The following is a 20,576-nucleotide window of genomic DNA, read 5'->3' as shown; positions in this document are numbered from 1 at the left end:
TCCTTTCAGATTTAGCCTTGCGGGAGAGATGTGTCATTGGACCGGGTGCTCTGCGGTTTCACCAAGGACCACCTTTCCCATCAGCCATCAGTTCATCCTGCGTTAAATAACATGAATAGATGACTGGGAGGCTAATCACATCAGCATGAAAGCACAGTGCAGTGGGATGTCACAGTTGCCCTTGACAACCCAAGGCGCATCATAAATAGAAAATGCTCCAAGTTTAATTTCATATTCTACTACTGTTCCCTGGCTACACGATGACCGACCTTCAGCGACAACAACAAGAGACAACTGAATGACTAAGATCATTTACACTCATCCTTGTACGTGCTCTTTGGTGGTGAATGCTAAGTGGAAAATCCATGTAAATTCATGAACATTTCATGACTCAAGATTAAGATCTTCTTATTTGTGACAAAACAACACAACGACTACGTCACTGAGCCTTATTTTGAGTCTGTTTATGCCTAGCTCTTGGTGCATTAACTCAAGGTCACCTGGGTCACCCTCTCATGTTGACTCATTTATCCATTTCAAGCCTGCTGTTCGCCTACATTGGTGTACAGAATCCTATCAAGGCAGACTATAATGCTGGCAGGCATTTTAATTCTGTTCAATTTGAGCTGGTGTTTGCTGAGATGCCCAGTAAATTCTGTTCGATTTATTAAGGATATTATACTTTTATTAGAGATGGTGGAGGTGTGGAGAATGGAGAGATGGAGGGTAGAGGTGGTCTGCAGGGACACCCAGGAGACCATATTGGGATAGAAAATTCTTAATGAGAGATAAATTCCCCCCGCCATAACATAACACAAGGTAACAGCACACAACCCTCCACTGCCTTTCCACAAGTATTTAACAATTCACCTTCAATGGTATCACCTGAATGTTAGTAAAAATAAGTCCGGACCACCTATACTCCACACACAGAGACGCATACAAAGCTCTCCCTCAACTTTCATTTGGCAAATTTGGCCATAATTCTATCCTCCTGATTCCTGCTTACAAGCAAAAATGGAAGCAGGAAGCACCAGTGACTAGATCAATAAAAAAAAGAAGGAAGGCCATAAAAATTGTCAAAGACACCAGCCACCCTAGTCATAGACTGTTCTCTCTGCTACCACAATGGCTAGCAAGGTCCAAGAGGCTTCTAAATAGCTTCTACCCCCAAGTCATAAGACTCCTGAAAATCTAGTCAAATGGCTAGCCAGACTATTTGCACTGCCCCTCCCCCCTCCCCCTCTTTACACCACTGCTACTCTGTTGTCATCTGTGCATAGTCACTTTAATAACTCTACCTACATGTACATGCTACCTCAACTATCTGGTGCCCCCGCACATTGACTCTGTATCAGTTACCCCTGTATATAGTCTCGCTATTGTTATTTTACTGCTGCTCTTTAATTACTTGTTACTTTTATCTCTTATTCGTATCTGTATTTAAAAAAAAAAACTGCATTATTGGTTAGGGGCTCATAAGTAAGCATTTCACTGTAAGGTCTACACCTGTTGCATTCGGCGCATGTGACTAATGACATTTGATGTGATTTTATTTGAAGTGTAACCGAGGTGGTTTGGTGAACCACGCTTGCATGACAAATAATATTTTTCTGAGACCTGAAGTTTTGCGTTAGCTCCCAGAGAAAACTGCTAGGCTTTTAGCTCAGAAGGCTAATGCTTTCACAGTCTTGTGGCATGCAGGAGACCCAGGTCCAAAACCCCAGTCGGTCACACCAGGCTAAATATAACTTAAAGTAATTGCGAACATGGTGATACTAAAAGAACCCCATCTGTCACTCCCTAAGAAAGAAGATAACAAACATATAGTTTTTATCTCCCTAAATGTGATGACCATCACAACAACTCCTGCTACTCCTCTAAAAACAGCACATTTGACTCAAATAAACACAACACATCCGGCCTAGATTTGCATAAATAAGAGGCTAGTATGTACAATATATTTATGTGAAATGCTATCTAAATTACCCACCCCCTCAAGCGCGAAAGAGGATGGTGGCCGACACAGAAAAGGGTTTGCTAAGCAATTACCCAGATTAATGAGAAAATACAATCTTCAAAACTGCTAATGAGCTTGAGAGAGTCAGAGAGTTCAGTCCCTGAAACACAAACGACTTCGATGAACCGGCTCAGTTTTACCGTTCGCTAGTGTTTGTATTAACTAAATCACTTTTTTATTGTGTTAATCACAGGAGTGTTGATGTTAATAACAGCCTTTCTACTTGCAGTGCTTTTCACACAAAACTGGACGAGTTTTGCATGCAACAAAACAGTTAGTTTGATGGTGCTTAAATGTTGAAGCAAAAACACCTCCAGAGTCTAATTTTAAACACCTTCTGCAGTGTACAAGATGATGCTCATTAATAAAAGTTGGGTATAGGCCTAGCTAACATAAGGAAAGCATGCCAATGAAACTTATGGGCAATAGCAAAGGGGTCAGCAGGCATATTTTAGTGAAGAGTGTCGAAGTGTAGCTGGTCCAATAGGGTTACACATCTAAAACGTTTGGTAACCAAAGACCTACAGTAACCAGTATGTACTGTGCTAAATACTAATATTTAGGGTATGACATGGTGGCTGTCACGTCCTGACCCTAGTAAGATGTCATTTTCTATAGTAGAGTAGGGCAGGGCGTGACAGGGGGTGTTTTGGGTTTCTATGTTTTCTATTTCTATGTTTAAGTTCTAGTTTTTCTATTTCTATGTTGGGATTGTTTGGGGTTGATCTCTAATTGGAGGCAGCTGATCCTCTTTGCCTCTGATTAGAGATCGTATTTAAGTAGGGGCTTTTCTCATTGTTGTTTGTGGGTTATTATCTTTTGGTTAGTGTGTTGTCAGCACTGTGTCACGGTTTGCTGTTTTTGTGTATTTAAGTGTATTGCATTCAGTTTCACTTTTAATAAATATGTGGAACTATGAACACACTGCATATTGGTACGCTCCTTCAAACAGCCGTGACAGTGTCCTATTTTTGATCCTGTGTGAACCACATTTGTATGATGGAAGGTTTCAATGAGTCTTTCTGTCAGCCGGTTCCCACTGTAGAAGAGTTACATACAAATCCATAATGTTTCTCTGGAATGCCAATTAAGGAAGTGAATCATTGCTGTTTGGGCTTGTGGTAACAGAGCGGTATTTGTTTGGCTTGCACTTGATTCTACTCGTTTACAATGACACAGCAATGAGCGGATAGTGATTTGAACTAAGTAGAGTTAGTTGATTTTCTGACCTATTGATTGGTTAGGGCCCTTGAGCTATACCAGTCAGTCACCTACAGTGGCTATAGAATGTCTACACCACCTTTGGATAATTTCACAATTTATTGTGTTACAAAGGGGGATTAAAATGTGTTTCATTGTCGTGTTTTATCAACAATCTACACAAAATACTCTCTCATATCACAGTGGAAGAAAAATTCATTAAAAAAAAGAAACATAAAACTCTAGCATACCTTGATTAGCAAAGTACTCATCCCACTAAGTCAATATATGTTAGAAACCATTTTGACAGCAATTACAGCTGTGTGTCTTCTTGTGTATGGGCAATATTTGCAATACTTGGGTATGGGTGATATTTGCCCATTATGCTTTTTAAAATTCTTCAAGCTCTGTCAAGGTGTTGGAGACCATGGCTTGACAGAAATGTTTGAGTCTTGCCATAGATTTTCAAGCAGATTTAAGTCAAAACTGAAACTTGGCCACTCAGGAACATTCAAAATCTATTTGGTAAGCAACACCAGTGTACATTTTGACTTGTGTTGTAGGTTATTGTCGTGCTGAAAGGTGAATTCCTCTCCCCGTGTCTGGTGTAAAGCAGAGAGAAGCAGGTTTTCCTCTAGGATTTTGCCCGTGCTTAAGTTCATCCAGTTTCTTTTCCCCCTGGAAAACTCCCCAGTCTTTGCCGATGTCAAGAATATCCATACCATTATGCAGCCACCACCATGCATGAAAATAAGTAGGCAGTTATTCAGTGTTGTATTGGATTTGCCCCAAACATAGTTTTGCATTTATGCCAAAAAAAATGTATTCCTTTGCTATGTTTTTTTGCAGTATTACTTTAGCGACTTGTTGCATTGTTGCTTACATATGCATACACACGCATATATTCTGTATATTTGTATTCTTTTTTTCACTCTGTCATTTAGGTCATTATTGTGGAGTCACAAGTTGATCCATCCAAATTTTTGTCCCATCACAGCCATTGAACTCTGTAGCTGTTTTAAAATCACCAATGGTCTGATGTTGACATCCCTAAGCAGTTTTCTCCCTGTCCTGAGGCTCAGTTCAGAATGACGACTACATCTTTGATGTGTCTGGGTGGTTTAAATACATCATCCACAGCATAATTATTATCTTGACCATGATTAACCTCCTAAGGTCGATGTCTGTGACCCTGTGGAAATCAAATTAGCATAATGCAAATCCATCAATTTAAGACAGAGATCTGTTTTTTTTGCATTGGATTAGTCTCAATCCACCACATCCGCCTATGTAACACTTCCGCATCTGTAGTGAAAGGTGACCAAGCTAGAGTGGTGTTCGTCAGACATCCCGAAAATCGGTTATCTCACAAAATCGTCTGTAGCGTCCAAACGGTTGGCTTTCTCCGTCTTGCTCTATGATTTTAGTTATCTAACTTTTATTCATTTTCCATTTGCTATTGTCTGATCTGGGGCGGCAGGTAGCCTAGTGGTTAGAGCATTCGGCCTGTAACCGAAAGGTTACTGGGTTGAATCCCTGAGCTGACAAGGTAAAAATCTGTCGTTCTGAACAAGGCAATTGTTCCCCGGTAGGCCGTCATTGTAAATAAGAATGTGTTCTTAACTGACTTGCCTAGTTAAAAAAGGTTTTTTAAAATCTGAAGGGGCCAGATACAGTAGCTGGATCTTTGAGCTTCCCCCATATTGCTTACATCTACCCAGTTCTGTCAGATTGGCATGCGCATATGTCTAAATATACTCCCTTCCTTTGATGGTTTATGGTTGCTGTATTTCTCATTCAGACCTAGTGACGGAGTGCTTGTCATCGAAACCCAGACCTGGGGATCTGTTCTACAGATTCCTCATTGTTAACCGTATCCATTACGGAGGGAAATACTTAACTGACCAGAGATCATCATCTAGGGGCAACAGCTGTAACTCATCCAACTCTGCACCACCTCTCCGTTGACCCACCCACACCATTAATCTGATGTCAGATCAGGTCTTATGATGGAGACCCAATCTGGCACAATATACCTGTTCTATCTCCAGTCCAAAATAACACACTCACATCAATCACACTCTCAGAGTGGCAGCTTTATGACATTTCCTGTGAAATATGGTTAATATGGTTGTACCTGCTGTGTAGGAAGGAAGTCAGCAAATCTCTGAGCTTCTCAGCCTGTTGGAAGTGATATCACTCACATTACGTCTTCAAGCAGTTGTCTGCTACAGAACATGAATGCATCTATCTGATAACTCAATTATTTCATTTTCTTAAACATAATTTAGCAATTCAGTATACACAAACACATACAGATACACACACCCTCACTAACATGCGCACACACACACACACGGTCATTTTCTTAAACAGAACTTAGCAATACAGTATACACACACACACACACACACACACACACACACACAGGTCATTTTCTTAAACAGAACTTAGCAATACAGTATACACACACATACAGATGCACACACACACATACAGATACACACACACACCCTCACTTACACGCACACACGCCACACACATACACGCCACACACAGGGTCGATGCATATTGACATGCTTAATTAATGGTTCCCAAGTTGACTTATGTCTCTGTGTACATTGCACCCAGTGATTCAAATCGGCCAATAGCGTTCCATTTTTGGGTGCTACACATGGTATTATCCCGTCATGCGGTTGGGAGAGGGATCTGGTCGTGTTTCTGTCTGGAGTGACAGAGCTAAGCATCTTGCTGGTAAGTAATTACTTTCTAATGGCAACATTAGTACACTGAATGGACAGAGAAGTGCTTAACGTCTCCTATGATTAAGGCCGGCGAGCCGTGATGTCAGAGTTCAGTCGCTCTGTTTGATTGGTGGAATTACCCGATTCGCATGTGGAGATTAGGGTTGCGATATGGGCGGGAGGGTCAAAGTTAATCAAAGACGGGTCTGTTATTAACCTCCATTGACTCAATCCATAGGCATTATCTAGATTCTAATCTAATACATGATTAAAATTCTACTAATGCATTTTGCAAATCTGAACCTATGTTTTTCTTTGAGCAGTGTAATTCTCATAGTTGTGATATCCTCCCAAAACCTGAGAAAAACATCAATACCCATAAACCCCTGGCTTATACTTCCTGTCAATAACTGATAAGTTCTGCGTACACTGTTGCCCTTGTAACATACGACTAACACACTGAGTTTGTTGACTAATTACTCCTTGACAACCCAATTAGTAGTGGCAGATACAGTATATACTGCTGCTAAAATAACTTGCTTAGAGGTAGAATGACTGATCTCAATCACCTATAGTAGTTTTTGTGTTTGAGAGGAGCAGACCTGGGTTTAAACACTAAATATTTGAAATGCTTTGAACGTTTGCTTAAGTCTGCCTGTTGCACCAGGTGGGCAGGTTTTGGACTTGTTAGACCTTTCTATTGCCCATTCTATCCCCCATTGCAACAGACGAGCTCAATCACAGTTTAAGTACATGGACGGATTTAGAATACTATTGAACCCAGGTCTGGAAGAGAGGCAGCATGCATTCTCCAGGGTGACCTGATGTAGAGGGTCGCCATGTTGTTGTGGACTAAGACATTTCAGGCAATAGCCCTCCTTTGATTGATCGGGCAACTCTCGATTTATACGTTGAGTCATCCATCACTGTGGCCCACCAATAAATTCCTATTTTCGGCTAGCCTGACAGAAACTGCTCAGTTTGTCACCAACCTTGAGATGTAGTTTTACAGCTGCTGTTATCTCACCACCAACGGAAGTAAAATTATTCTTATGAAGCCTTAACTATTGATTGCTGCTTGTGCTAGCTCCCGAGACAGCTCAGCTTATCTATCCACAACACTGTCTGATTGGCATTTAATTACATATTTTAACTTCCTCTCTCCTTCATTCACCCTTCAGACAGTATCTCTTGGACATATCCCTCGACGCTTGCTCAGCCTGCGATAACGCTTCATACAAATGGCCCTCATTAGCCATAAGCAGTGGACTTGTAGACTTACACAAGAGCAAATAATGCATACATTCTCACTCTGGGCTTATACATATTGAACAAGTTTGACGATAGAGCTAGCTAGGTTGTGTTATGGCTGTGAGAGCGGAGTTTACAGCTGAAATATGGAGTTTATTACCATATTGTGTTGAGTAATCGGCTGCATGTTCTCCAGGGGGTTGTCTGTTATGGGGAGGTTGAAGTTGTGCCAGAGTCATAAGAGAGCTACAGTGGAGTATGGAGAAGCCCGGCAGCGATGAATTTACGACAGGATACCACTGGTGGCTCGTAATTTTAACGAGATTTTTCTTGTATTTTTGTGGTTAAATAGTTTTGAATGATTTAATGACCATGGAACCCCAGGGAATGTCCCTGTTTAAGGTTGTATTTAAGCCAAGCAAACACTACCACTACCTTGTTCTTACATTACTACTTTAAGAGATTGTGATGAGACACTGGTGAGAGACTGGTTCCACTGGTGAGACACTGGCTGTGATGAGACACGAATGAGACACTGGTTCCATTTGATGGATTTATGTTTTAGGCTGAAGAAATCTATGCCTGCAAGTGGTTCCTGAATTATCCATGATATGCATTAATATGAAAAGACTAAAGCTTATATTGAAGCGATGCTTCCTTTATAATTTGTGAAGAGTCATGTTAAAGCATGCATACTCTATTAAGTAGGATAATGGGAGGTAAAATTGGCAATCTTTTAGTATGGCCCACCTACGATTTTGAAGGTTTGCTTTAGCCTGCCTATAGTGCCAGGTGGGCGGGTTTGGACTTGTTGGCCCTTTCTATTGACAGTTCTATCTGCCATTGCACAGACGAGCTCAATCACAGTTTAAGTATATTGAAGGCAGAATGCGTTCTCCAGGGTGACTGATGTAGAGAGTTGCCATGTCGTTGTGGACTAAGACATTTCAGGCAATGGCAATGGTCCAAACACACCAAGACAGTCGTTAAGAGGTCACGACAACACCCTTTTCTGACCTTAAAAAAAATTACAAAAATAAAAGTTCTACAGCTGCACCACCGAGAGCATCCTGACCAGTTGCATCACCACCTGGTATGGCAACTGCTCGGTATCTGACCGTAAGGCGCTGAAGAGGGTAGTGTGTACGGCCCAGTACATCACTCGGGCCAAGCTTCCCGCCATCCAGGATCTATATACTATACCGTGTCAGAGGAAAGCCCAAAAAATTGTCAAAGACTCCAGTCACCCAAGTAATAGACAGTTTTCTCTGCTACCGCACGGCAAGCGGTACCGGAGTGCCAAGTCTAAGACCAAAAGACTCCTTAAGCTTCTGTCCCCAAGCCATAAGACCACTGAATTAATCAAATGGCCACCAGACTATTTACATTGACACCCCCCCATTTGTTTTGTACACTGCTGCTATTTGCTGTTTAATATCTATGCATAGTCACTTCACCCCTACCTCCATCTACAAATTACCTTGACTAACCTGTACCCCCACACACTGACTCGGTACCGCTACCCCCTGTATATAGCCTCGTTATTGTTATTTTATTGTGTTACTTTTTATAATTTTTTTACTTTAGTTTATTTGGTAAATATTTTCTTAATTCTTTCTTGAACTGCACTGTTGGTTAAGGGCTTATAAGTAAGCATTTCACGGTGAAGGTCTACACTTGTTTGATTTTGATTATTTGTGTCGCGTCCTGACCAGTAAAGGGGTTATTTGTTTTTTTAGTTTGGTCAGGACGTGGCAGGGGGTATTTGATTAGAGTGTTCCGGGGTTTTGGTTTATGTTCTATGTTAGTATATTTCTATGTTCTAGTCTAGTCTTTCTAGTTCTATGTTTAGTTTATTGATTTGGCCTTCAATTGGAGGCAGCTGTTCCTCGTTGCCTCTGATTGAAGGTCCTATGTATAGGGGTGTTTTGGTAATGGGAATTGGGGGGTAGTTATTTCCTGTTTCAGGTATGTAGCACTTGACGGGACTGTTTAGTGTCTTTCGTTCGTTTTTGTAGACGTGTTTCTTTTGGTTTTTCCTTATTTTATAATAAATAAGAAGATGAGTATACATTTTCCCGCTGCACCTTGGTCTACTTCATACAACACCCGTTACAATTTGATTGATCGATCAATTCCTATCCTTCCATGTAAAAGCATGTATACTCTATTAACACTCGGATCGCCGTAATTCCATAACTACAAGAATGGCCATGATGACCGTTGATATTTCAATTGTGTAAATAAGTGAATGCATTTATTATGTTAAAATAGGTAATCGGGGGCCTCCTGGGTGGCGCAGTAGTCTAAGGCACTGCATCGCAGTGCTAGCTGTGCCACTAGAGATTCTGGGTTCGAATCCAGGCTCTGTCGCAGCCGGCCGCGACTGGGAGGCCCATGGCGCGGCGCACAATTGGCCCAGCGTCATCCGGGTTAGGGAGGGTTTGGCCGGCAGGGATGTTCTTGTCTCATCGCTCACTAGTGACTCCTGTGGCGGGCCGGGCGCAGTGCACGCTGACACGGTCGCTAGGTGTACGGTGTTTCCTCCGACACATTGGTGCGGCTGGCTTCCAGGTTGGATGGGCATTGTGTCAAGAAGCAGTGCGGCTTGGTTGGATTGTGTTTCGGAGGATGCATGCCTCTCCCAAGTCCGTACGGGAGTTGTAGCAATGAGACAAGACTGCAACTACTCCCAACTGGATCCATCAGTCAGAAACTCTACTGATGGATCCAGAGGCGCATAGACTGTAAATACAACAATAAGACGAGAGTGTATTTTCTGACTATAAGACAGCTGGCCCATCCAAACTACACCTAAACTACTGTATATTACAACTAATTTCACACATATAATAACAATAATAGATGTGTCTTAAAGACCAGATTAAATTGACAATAGTCTGATGCGTGACAATATTACCAATTGTCAAATAGCGAATAAAGAGACTGTCAATGCACCCTGCCTGCACTGGTCATCAAAGAAGCAAGGCGCTAACCAAATAGCACTTTTTCCATATCATCCTACAGAGGTCCATGCAGGCAGACGTTTTGATTACTATACTCTATCAGAAGGAACAGATTCCAAGGTTTCTAATTAAATCATTTTTTTCCCAAACAACTGTACAAATTGTGCAGATGGTCTCTGTTTCAAAATAGAACGTTTTACTAAAATAACCATGGGGAGTTCCTCATTTGAGTAGGCTACTGCTGACAATCAGCAATAAAAAAAAATATATGTTCTATTTTCTTCTGTTATGTTCCATTAAATTCTTACTGTAAAATATGTGTGTTGACTGTGGTAAGGCAGGACCTGTGATGTCTGCTAAATGAACAATTTTATTTCAATTTGATTTCATTGGCATGGCGCAGCCGTAGCCTTGGCTACTAAGCACAGACAAATACAACTCAAAACATGATGTTCTGTTCTTTTGAAATAAATGGTCTCATAAGGACGAATGGAAATGTTTAATTACACTTTTAATGTAATGTCCCCCTTGTCCTTGACTCTTCCCAAATAAGTCTATATAACACACTGTGCTCGTTAGAATCTTAATATCACAACTACAACTTCTTAATATCACAAATAGAACTGGTGGTAAAACCAGTTTTATGAGGGCATATCATTTTTTGAGCGGGTTTCCCTGTTGCCCCTCCTTTTCCTGACAGTAGGGCCTGTTCCGCTCCTTCCAATAGTTGAAAATGCCGTGCCCAGTTGATAATCACCCAGATAATTGCCTTGAAACTGAGCCTAAACTATACCAAAACTAATCTCACACATATAACAACATATGAAATAAACGAAGTATAGTATGATGCCAGAGAAATGGGGAGAATGGGTGAGTTGATGAGTGAGGGGAGGCGAACGATGCATAATTATGTAATCACCAAATTGTGAATAAAGAAAGAACAGGGCTGGCCATTCTACTGTACTCATCGATTTATAATCTCAGTCCACCGAATCCAAGCAGTTGTATTATTTACTCTAGCCCTACTTGGAGTAGGCTACACAGTGAGAGCGTGCATAATTTACAAATGGCAAGACCAAGACCAATGGATGCACATGCTGTGTTAGTGTTGCTACAAGATCTGAACGAAAACAACTCAGATGACGGGGAAGAAATGAATCATGACGTCTCTGATGATTATTATTCTGATTCACGCTGAATGGCTTTCCATATCTGGGAAAGGATCCATATCAGGCAAGCAGGTGAGCGAGTGTCGGATAATGTTTCGAATCACTCGGTGAAAGGAGTTACTCCGGGCTGGCCTGTTGCGGTGTTCTACAACACGCTCAACTTGGCTGCTATCAACGCACACGTGTTGTTCAAGCAGTGCATGAACAACACCACGAGCAGGAGATACTTCATCATGAGTCTGGCACACGGGGCTACGTGACAGACATATGAAGGCCAAGACAGCAGCAAAGATACCAGGCGAGCCTTTGCGCGAGCTAAATTATGCACAGCTCCTGATGAGGACAAACTGCCAGGTGGGGAGATACAATCAGGACAGAACCCATGACACCTGTTTCAGCTGCAAGCAACTTTTTTTGTGAGAAGTGTGGCAATCAAGTGAAAGTGAAGAAGGTTTGTGGGTACTGTGAGGACAAGGGACAACAGCTAAATGAGATCCAACTGTTGCATGAAGACGCACACCATACTGTAAGCACGAGCGCGGCCACAATGAAGGTGTCCAATAACTGACAATAATAGACCATTTTTGACCGCTGTCATATCAACACTTATATTCATCATAATACCCATTATTGCCTTTGTGATGATTTTCACTAGTCCCAATCACGCTTGGCTCTCATACTGATGTTTAGGCTACTGATACAGTATCACTGATATTTTCTACATTGTAGTTTGGGTATTTTTATTTGTTTTGTCATTATATAGATTTTATTTTTACTGTGTTCCAATGCACATGCTTTTTGTTTCATAGTTGTAACCAAGGCACTCCACGAATAAAATAAATTTTACACTTGAAATTCTGTGTTACTTTTTTTTTTTACATATAGCCAACAGTAACATAAACAAATCAAAATGTTATTATGTTCTTTGAAACATTTGCATTTCTTATTCTAATGTTACGTAACATCTTCATAAACACAACCAAATGACATTGGCAAGAAGGGGGGTCCAATGAGGCCAGGCTTTTCTAGTTAAATGGATTTATTAGACTGGTGGCTTTTGGTACTCCCCGAGGCCCAGATATTCTACTGTTAAATATGCATGAGGTCATTTTGACTGTCATGGCGCTTCCAGGATGAAATGTTCAGAAAGTTTTTGTCTTTTATGATATTTATCTCAACGTAATGCTTGAACGTAAAATACACATATTTAGGAAAAGTCAGGGACAGGTAGGTTCAAGATTTTTATTGAAATTAAGTTATTGAAATTACAAAATTGATAACAGCCAGATTGACCATCTTGGTGGTTCAAGTGTTAAGTAGGATATTGGGAGGTAAAAATTAGTCATCTTTTAGTATGGCCCAGCTAGACTGCGGAATCTCATTATAATTTAAATGTCATTTTTTATAAACTATTTTTAAAGTTAAATGTTTTAACACTAGGACAGGGATCTGACATTGACCGAGGGTGGGGGTCCAGACCACAGGGGATCAATAAGGCAGAGATGATATTACATTAGTTTGACATGAAGTTATACAAATCATGAAACTCAGTTTGAGCATAATCACACAATTGCCACACATTGCATTTTTCCACACCTTGCCAGTTGGTTTTTGAAGGCTATAGTGTGGTCATGAATAAAAGTCTTGAACTTTACCCCATGGCACAACTTTGTCAGCATCCCTAACTCTTTTAATGACATCTCTTCAAAATATACACGCCTCTGGCTAGCACAGAAATGTATTGAGCATAATTTCTTAACCTCACTAGCCGGCTAAAATGTATTTGAGTATAGCAAAGCTAAAGCCTCCTAAGGATCGGGTCCTTTTTTTTCAATTTTTGCCTAAAATGACATACCCAAATCTAACTGCCTGTAGCTCAGGACCTGAAGCAAGTATATGCATTTTCTTGATTCCATTTGAAAGGAATCACTTTGAAGTTTGTGGAAATGTGAAATAAATGTAGGAGAATATAACACATTAGATCTGGTAAAAGATAATACAAATAACTTTTTTTGTACCATCATCTTTGAAATGCAAGAGAAAGGCCATAATGTATTATTCCAGCCCAGGCGCAATTTAGATTTTGGCCACTAGATGGCAGCAGTGCACATGCAACGTTTTAGACTGATCCAATGAACCATTACATATCTTTTCAAAATGTTGTATCAAGACTGCCCAAATGTGCCTAATTGGTGTATTAATACATTTAAGTTCATAATTGTGCAATCTCCTTAAACAATAGCATAGTGTTCTTTCACTGTAATAGCTAATGTAAATTGGACAGTGCAGTTAGATTAATAAGAATTTAAGCTTTCTGCCCATATCAGATATGTCTATGTCCAGGGAAATGTTTTTGTTACTTACAATCTCATGCTAATCACATTAGCCTACGTTAGCTCAACCATCCTGCGGGGGACACACAATCCTGTTAACATCCAAACAACCAAATGCTTTTGTCATTGATGAGCATTGCTCTATAACATGTAGAGTATTGTAAACAACCCCTGTGGCTCCTGAGGATTTCCGGGATGTGTTATGAGCTAAAACAAATCATACTTATGGGTATTATTATTATTGCCTGTATAATATCCATTGTTTATCCATCTCTGTTGGTATACACACACTGCATGCACTGTTAAATTTGAATACAGTGTTGTTTATTCACACTGGCAAGTAAAGCAAACAGCACTATTGTTATTCCGAGAGCATTCTGAGTGGTTTCTCACTCATGAGTGCCCAAAGATAAGACCTCTGTTCCATTGTAACTGCAGTCAATATGTACGAGAGGAGAAGGAATGCAATTTTAAAGAACATAAACAAGTACATTGCATTTTGTACATGCTCGCATTCGTTTACCTGCCTCAGTCCAGATTTTCAAAGAGCTTGTGTCTAGATTCATTGCGGCATTTCAACAAAGGTAAAAATCAAAGATGTTTACCTGTTAGATACCTTCTGTGGATAACAGTCGGACTGACTCCGTCAAAGAAAATGGTCTGCTTACGACGTGAGGCAAAAAGAAAAAGGTAGAAGACTAATGTCAGCATTTATAACAATGCAATATACACAGAGATTGGGAAAATCCACACTAGTCTTCACCTCAGTGCAATCATCCTGTCAGGTTGTACTTCTCATGGAGTGTGGTAAGGCTATTTATTTCCATCCCTGAAGGACCAAAGTACTGATGGTTTTCTTTCTCCCTAGTAGTTTAATTGATCAATTAATGCAATTGATTGGTCAGATAGTTCACTAACTGGAAAAATACATAATAAATGAAAGACTGAAAACAAGCTAATGTGGTCTATTAATGTAATTGAATAACTGTCAGGATGGTGGGTGTAGCTGGTGTATAAAGTCAGGCACAGGAGAGCAGAGATGAGTGAAACAATGCACTTTACTCAACAGCACAAAGTAAACAATTTACAAAGTGCAAAAAGAACGGTTGCCACAAAGCATAGATGATAAACAGCACCCGGTACAAACCAGCCGGAACATACCGACCTGAACAAATAACAATCACACACAAAGACATGGGGGAAACAGGGGGTTAAATACATGACCAGTAATTGGGAAATTAAAACCAGATGTGTGGGAAAACGAAACAAAACAAAGGGAAAATGACAAATGGATCGACGATGGCTAGAAGACCGGTGACGTCGACTGCCGAACACCACCCGAACAAGGAGAGGCATCAACTTCTGCCGAAGTCGTGACAATAACCTTGATGTCTATGCAGTCCATATACCCATAAATTACATACAGATGACTTGACAACCCTCTGCAATCCGCTATAATACTACATAAAGTGATCTCACAGCATAATGATCAAGGATGTTGCATTAGGCCTACATTGTGTTCAAGTTCTCTCCCCCCATTTCTAACTTTCTGATATGACAAATAGCCTGGGGGAGACTTCTTATCTTGACGTTGTTATCTAGGTCGGCAGGTAGCCTTGAGGTTAGAGCGTTGGGGCGAAAAGGTTGCTGGTTCGAATACCGGAGCCGACAAGGCGAAAAATCTTCCGATGTGCCCTTAAGCAAGGCACTTAAACCCACCTTTACAAAGGTGACCCTGACCGTGACACCACTCCCTGCAGGTGTCTCAGGGGTAGCTGGGATATGCAAAAAACACATTTCCTTTATACACTTCTGTGTAACAGGACAAATATAAACACCCCCCAAATTATAATTTTTTATCTTCCCCCCCTTTAACCACCTTTGGTAGATTGCTATTGCCAACAATATGTTTTGAAAGTCTAATTTGCACGCGGAGGCATGAAAGCGTCTCAATGCATGAAAGCGTCTCAATGTGTTGAGCATCATATGAATGTGCCCGTTTGTCTGTTCATGTGGTAATTGGGCAATCAGCTCTAGTTATTACAGTATGGTGATAGGAATATCCCATCCCTCTCCTCTCTGTTGCATTTTACTATTAAAGAAAGGAAGGACAGTGTCACACCCTGATCTGTTTCACCTGTCTTTGTGATTGTCTCCACCCCCCTCCAGGTGTTGTCCATCTTCCCCATTATCCCCTGTGTATTTATACCTGTGTTCTCTGTGTGTCTGTTGCCAGTTTGTCTTGTTTGTCAAGCCAACCAGCATTTGTGTCAGCTCCTGCTTTTCCCCAGTCTCTCTTTTCTTGTCCTCCTAGTTTTTGACCCTTGCCTGTCCTGACCCTGTACCCACCCGCCTGACCACTCTGCCTGCCCCTGAGCCTGCCTGGAGTCCTGTACCTTTGCCCCTGTTGCTGTAATAAAAATTGTTACTACGACACGGTCTGCATCTTGGTCTTACCTTGATACCGTGCTTCTTTCACATGCTTTGCTTGCTGTTTGGGGTCTTAGGCTGGGTTTCTGTACAGCACTTTGAGAATATCAGCTGATGTACGAAGGGCTATATAAAAATAAATTTGATTTGATTTGATACCTGATAGATAGACAGACTCACCAAAAGGCAAAGTCAGTCATGACCTCTGCTAAAAGTTACAAGGTAACTATGTCAGTCTAGAGTCTCTATACAGAGGTCAAAGGTTGAAGTGAAAATAGGACAGTTTGTCTCTCTATCAACCTTTGAGTGCTGTCTAGGAGCAGCTTCCATTGGATAGAAGCTTGAATCCCTTCCAGCCAACAGTCAAGGATTCGTCGCAACACTCGCTTCTAATTCGGGAGTATGAAAAACTCGACCCTCACCCATTCCTGAATACTGCGTTTTTTAATGTCACTGATTGGTCATGGTTTCCGCACAACAAGTGTCCTAGGTTTGAATCAGTACCTGATTGGATGGTAATATTTCAAAATGTGCTGCAGTGGTTTAATTATGGATGAAATCAACTCTAAAATCCTGAGTTCACCACACATTATGATTGTTGTACAAATAACTCAATATGTTCAAAAGGAGGTTATGTTTCTTTTGCTTTGCTTTCTCTATTGAAAATCTAATCACATGGGTCCTTCAGGTCTGACCTTGAAAACATCTGACCTACAGCACTGAGAATATCCTTTGTGGACAAAACATCTGAAGGGTTATGAATCATGTATGTCTTTCTTATACATTGATTAGCTTGACTCTGAGAAGTATACATATTCATTAAAAAGGTATTGAGCCTAGTGTTTTTCTATGGAGATCATACGTTGGTGACGACGGACAGGCAATCTGTATTTTTTTCTGTCACACTTTTGACAGACAAAACGAGTCCGAGCAGAATGGATTGAGTGAGTGAGGGTAGTTTCAGTACACAAGTTGGAACGAGTTCAACTTTTTAGGCGATGAATCCTGATATAGCATCTGTCAACCAATAGAGCTCGAATGACAAAATACTCCACGCACTCCACTAAACGCACTCAGTAGACAACTATCCATCAAAATACGTTTTGCATTGAAACTGGCCTCATCTCCATCCTTGTTTGTCATAACATCCTATTTTCTGCAACAGCAAGCCCTCTCTGAAATATATTTCAATGTTCATGATTCAGCCATTGAAAATTAAAGGTTTTCTATTTGGAGTGCTTATCATCTTTTTCCTCTACATGTGAGTCTGGGCTTTGCTCCACATTGCAGATTGTAGGGGGATACAGACTAGCATAAGACTCACTCACTCACTCACTCACTCACTCACTCACTCACTCACTCACTCACTCACTCACTCACTCACTCACTCACTCAGAGAGTCTCTAGCTCAGCTTCTAGTCAGGTTAAATGGAGAGAGGTATGCCACACAAAGTAATGACAATTTGTTTTGCAGCTATAATAATTAGTCTGTTAAAATGGAATGAAATGAACGTGTCTCAGGAAATGTTAAATGAATTAAATTGCAAATTGAAATTATGCCGGAGTGCTGAGAACAACCTATTACGGCTGTGACAGTTCAACATGTATTTATTAATTTGTGTTTGCTGCAAATTAATAGGTAATCAAATTATACATTTGTCACATCATTGAGCCAAATGACAACCTGAAACCAATTGAGGATTGCACACGAAGTGTGGCTTAAAAGTTGTCCTTTTTTCGAATAAATTCTGGATACTGTGGGTTGTGGTGTCACAATAATATATTTCCAACTTGACCTCATTGCACTGAATGACAACTTTAAACCAATTGTGGATGCCATGCATGAGTTTGAGTCTATAAAGTGTTTCTTTTCAATTCAGTTATGGATACCACACGTTTTGGCATCAAAAAAGTTTTCCTTTTCAAATCATCTTCAAATATTAGTACAGTATGACTCCCTCTTCCATAGAACATAAAGTATATCTGACGTTACTGCTCTGCTTGACAAGCTTTGTGTCGGATGCAACTGATGTATTGTAAATCATGGTTTGCCGTGTGCGTCGGGACAGAGGCACCCAGGTAATGAGAAGTAGATGGGGCTGGCAGTCAGAACGCCGGGCAGCGTCCCGGCGTGCAGATTTCAAACCCTGTGTTCTCATCCTACGGCTGCCTGTCGCTTTTGGAACAGTGGGATAATACATCAAATAGCCTTCCCTGGGACAGCACACACAGAGAGAGAGAGAGAGAGAGATGGAGGGAGGGAGGGAGGGAGTAGGAGAGAGGGAGAGAGGGAGGTGGCATTGAGTGAAAAAGGAAGGGAGTGAAAAAGGGAAGGGAGAGCGAGAAAGGGAGGGGGCTGAAAAAAGAGAACAGCGGAGAGAAAGAAGAGACGGAGGAGGAAAATATGTAGAAAGAGGAGAGTGGTTAAGAACAAAGACCGTGGAGGAAGGAGAGAGAGAGTGGAAAAGAGCAAGTGAGAGTTAGAGATGGTAGGTGATCTGCGCAGCAGAATGTACATGGGCAGAGAGCTTGAACTGGGAGTCTCTACAAATGCCTGTGAACAGAAGCTCAGTGGCGTGTAATCAGAGAGTGGCAGACAGGATGAATAATTCACATGCTGCTCTGCTCTGGTCTAGCTGCTTCTCACTAACTCTTGCTACTGCTGCTACTCTGCTGTGATCTAGCTGCTTCTCACTGACACCTGTTCTGTGACGCTGCATGGAGTCATCGTCAGATCACAGCCCCAGTGTGTGTGTGTGTGTGTGTGGACAAACTCTGATAGAGCAGTCATTTAGTTCTCACACACACACACACACACACACACACACACACACACACACACACACACACACACACACACACACACACACACACACACACACACACACACACACACACACCCCTCCCATGACCTAGAAGTGTTTGTGCTGATACATACTGTAGCTCTCTCGCTATCTCGCTCTCTTCATGTATCTGACTGCATTCAGCTACAGAAGAAGCCTGCCTAATGAATAAGCACGCAGACGACATTGCCATGGTGAAGTGACAGAAACTCGGTGTGCAGGGATTCTGTTTTCTTTCCTCTCCAGGATTATGTTTGCGATTTATCTGTGGGCTACTTGCAAGTAAGAAATGTGTTGATTCAAACCAAAGTTGTCGGGAGTAATATTGACATGTTGAAACTTTCTGATGACGTTTTCAAATGTTCTCTGAATGTAATCTGTGGCATTATCAGTAGACCTGAGTTGAAATACTCTTTGAAACCTTTCAAACACATTAACAGTTTCAAATACACTGGGGTGGCAGGTGGGTGGGGCTTGCTGTTCTATTGGTTACATTGCAACAGTCGAACTCAATCGGGCACAGTTCAAGTATTTGAAATGATTTCAAATAGTATTTCCACCCAGGTTTGGTTGTCATCTGGGACTATAATTTCAAATACTAAAATTCAACTCAAGTCGTTTTTTCTGCAGTATAATTAATGTTAATGAATATTTGTGTTTTTGTTTTGATTTCAGTAGAGGTTGTAATTTTGCATACCCGACCATTCTCTCTCCTGAGATTCCTCGTAAACTGACAGATGAAAAGCTACATGAACTTTGTTTGAAAATGACATTGTTCGAAGGTAGTGAACGTTCACTGGGAGAGACAAGTAGCCTACACAACCTGCCATATGACAATGTTAACATTCAGTAACTTTGCTTACATAGCCTATAGTAACTACTGCCTGCATTTCAGCCTGCTACTTAAGCTATTCTGCAAAAGTGATGTTTACCTGCCACTATCTAAAACTACTGCAACACAGGTTTGATTCAATATAGCTCTTTTCTCGGTTTCAGAAGAGCTTTGATTTATCTAACAGAGTGTGAAGGCTTTCACAAGCAATTTGTGCCGAGAGTTCAGCAAAAAAATCTTCCTGAATCATCATAACTGACAATAATGCCCTATATTAGATTATCTCCCCAGTCACAAATAGCTGAGCAGCCTAATCTCTTACGATGTTTTTCCATTCTTTTTCTCTAAATCCTTTTTCTCTTCTCAACTTGAGTGTTTTATAGTGACTCCTCACATTTCGGAGTACTTCTGTGTCATCCAATATAAGTTGTGGGTTGATTCATCTGCAGGACTGTAAACAGGGATCAACTTTGAGTGCATTTTGATCATCCTGTATTTACAGCGTTTCACACAGTGGTCTAGGCCGGTGGTCACCAATTCATTTTGCCTTATCGTCCTTCAGTGGGAAGTTTCACATTTTTGCACAAACGGTTAGGATTGGGGGAGGGGAAGCTGATCCTAGACCTGTACCCAGGGGAGGGAGGGAGCAGACTGGGGCTATTTGTGGGTCTTCATGGAGCTCTACACCTCAGAGCTCTGTTTGTGGTGGGTGGGGAGCAAAACTCCAACAAGACTACGGTAGCGAAGACACACATGCACCTGTAATTATGACTGGATGATTGTATAAT

Source organism: Salmo salar, chromosome ssa08, assembly GCF_905237065.1.
Source record: "Salmo salar chromosome ssa08, Ssal_v3.1, whole genome shotgun sequence".
Lineage (NCBI taxonomy): Eukaryota > Metazoa > Chordata > Actinopteri > Salmoniformes > Salmonidae > Salmo > Salmo salar.
Note: the sequence above shows the minus strand (reverse complement) of the source record.